The sequence below is a fragment of the Stomoxys calcitrans genome, chromosome 1 (genome assembly GCF_963082655.1).
Source record: "Stomoxys calcitrans chromosome 1, idStoCalc2.1, whole genome shotgun sequence".
NCBI lineage: Eukaryota > Metazoa > Arthropoda > Insecta > Diptera > Muscidae > Stomoxys > Stomoxys calcitrans.
In genome coordinates this window covers 141,527,837-141,530,586 of record NC_081552.1, presented here as the reverse complement: position 1 = coordinate 141,530,586, position 2,750 = coordinate 141,527,837, and the positions used below count along the sequence as shown (strand labels likewise).

Sequence of the window (2,750 nt, the reverse complement as noted above, 5' to 3'; positions counted from 1 at the left end):
CTGGTCAGATTTGTGAGATGATAATCTTGTCTTTAATTTCGTTTTAGTTGTTCCCACATATGTCATTGGACATATATTTGCTTCATCCCCGTTACATTTAATCTTATAAACTACATTTGCTTTGTCCTCCTTTTTCGTCCTTGATTTTGTCCTGCTAAATAAACTATTTAATGTGCTGTGGCTTTTTAAGGCAAGCTGGTATTTTTCTCTGTTGTACATATTTGAACTGACAAGTCTTTCCGAAAACCCTGGAATATACGTCGTTTTTTTGAAGATTTTTGGTGTTGATTCTCTTTCGTTATTTATTTCGTTCTATTCTTGAGTAATTTTATAAGGTCCTTAATAGTGTAAAGTAACAGGCTAACAGCATCCCTAAAATCAACAGCAACATTCCTCATTAAGTGCAGACAACCAGGTATCATACCAAACTTTATTTCCACAACAATAAAAGAACACAACATATTTAACACAAACAATAAATTGCCGCCTAAATTTGCGAGAGCATTAGACACACACTTATACAATTTCCACACTAAAATACTAAAACTACTCATACAATTCAATCACCATCAACTAAATACAAACACCGTGATACTTACACAAGCGAGAGATCGGCTCAGCAATCTCATGGACGGAGAGGATTTATCACTCTTTTTTGAGAGTGAAAGCATCATACGCAACGCACACAGTGACAAAATGAAAACATCACACATGAGCAAATTGCAAAGTTTGAGACAAAAACAACAAATAGTGCTTGACTGCAAACACAACAGAGATTGGTTTGTTAATAAATCCCAACAGAACATCCTATCCAACATTAAATGGTTACTGTCGTTAGGTCCCAAATATGCGTTGCCTACAACAACAACAACGTTTCCATTGTTTGATGTATTGGCCGAAGGTGAAGAATGCGTTCAAACAATTGAGGACAGAGAGCAACAAGAAAATGCACGAATAAATCTAGTCACACTTATAGACGACCACTTGAAAAAAGAAAAGATAAACATGCGAGAGAAATTCATATTTGATACAGGGGGGAAAAAGACGTTTTTAAAGGCTAATAAAGACATTCTAATTTTGTCAGCAGATTAAGGAGGCAAAACCGTGGTATTGCAAAAAAAATGTCTACGTTACAAAAATGCGTACCATACTAGGGGATATGTGTACATATAAACGTCTAAAAAGGGATCCCACTTCAGGACTGCAAGCAAAAAACAACAAATTAGTTGACAAATTATTCAATATGGATATAAAAAACATAACGAACATGAACCTGTTGACGAATTATACCGCGATTGCCCCAAGAATTTATGGCTTATCCAAAATCCACTCAGGCCGATTTGTATATCAATTAATTCCCCAACATATGGACTATCAAAATATCTAACCGACGTTTTAAATAACTTGACTAGAGATTCACAATACAACATTAAAGACGGGATAGAATTCAAATCAAGAATCAATGACAAGTAAATCGGAGACAATGAGGTATTAATATCTTTCGACGTTGTGTCTCTATTTCCAAGCATACCGGTTAATTTAGCCATAAATACTATAACCGAAAAATGGAATGACATCCAGGAGCACACAAAGATGACAAAGAATTTATTAATGGAATTATTAACATTATGCATAAAGGATTCTAGATATTTTACATGCGATAAAAAATTGTATGAGCAAAAGAAAGGCATGCCAATGGGTTCGCCCATCTCTCCGATAATTGCCGATATTGTGATGGAAACCTTACTAGACGCTTCAATTGAGAAAATTACAAAAAAAAACAAGATTTCTGACCAAATACGTGGACGACATATTTTGTGTATTGGAAAGAACGGATGTAGATAATACTTTACAAGTTCTAAATTCCTTCCACCCACAAGTTCAATTAACAATGGAATATGAAACAGAAAACGAATTGCCATATCTTGACACCGCCGTCCACCGACATCAAAATAAGTTAAAATTAAATTGGTATCAAAAATATACAGCATCTGTTAAAATTAAATTGGTATCAAAAATATACAGCATCTGGGAGACTTATAAATTATCATTCAAATCATCCGAGAACAACAAAAATAAATACGGCTACTAATTTCATCGAAAGAGTACTAAAAATCAGTGACAAAATATTTCATCAAGAAAACGAAAGGAAACTCAACAAATACTCCGATTAGATGTATTCCCAAACAACACTATTAAGGACTTTATAGGCTAAGTTAGGTTAGGTTAAAAAGAGGGTGCAGATATTAATCCGCCCCATGGCACTATAGACATACACCTAAGCCAGTAATCGGCTTGTTGTGCGCACTAAAAACTATAAAGTAACCTCTAAAAAGAAAATTTTAAATTAGGAATTCCTTAAATTCGTCAAGAATAGATCGAAGGACAACGAAAGAGAATCAACACCAAAAATCTTCAAGAAAACGACGTATATTCTAGGGTTTTCGGAAAGACTTACCAGTTCAAATATGTACAACAGAGAAAAATACCAGCTTGCCTTAAAAAGCCACAGCACATTAAATAGTTTATTTAGCAGGACAAAATCAAGGACGAAAAAGAGGATAAAGCAAATGTAGTTTATAAGATTAAATATAACGGGGGTGAAGCAAATTTATGTCCAATGACATATGTGGGAACAACTAAAACGAAATTAAAGACAAGATTATCATCTCACAAATCTGACCAGAAAATGAAAGACAAACCTTTAGAACAAAAAACTACACTTGCAGCACATTGCACATTAACGGGGC

At 34.3% G+C, this 2,750-nt stretch overlaps 1 long non-coding RNA gene across 1 annotated transcript; it reads right to left on the bottom strand.

Moving 5' to 3' along the window:
* Positions 1-1,017: 1,017 nt before the first annotated feature.
* LOC106092994 (uncharacterized) lies at positions 1,018-1,413 on the bottom strand. Its single transcript, XR_001222274.2, has 2 exons — positions 1,268-1,413; positions 1,018-1,201 (listed from the first exon to the last, which is right to left on the bottom strand). It is a non-coding gene; the product is annotated as an uncharacterized LOC106092994 (long non-coding RNA).
* Positions 1,414-2,750: the final 1,337 nt, after the last annotated feature.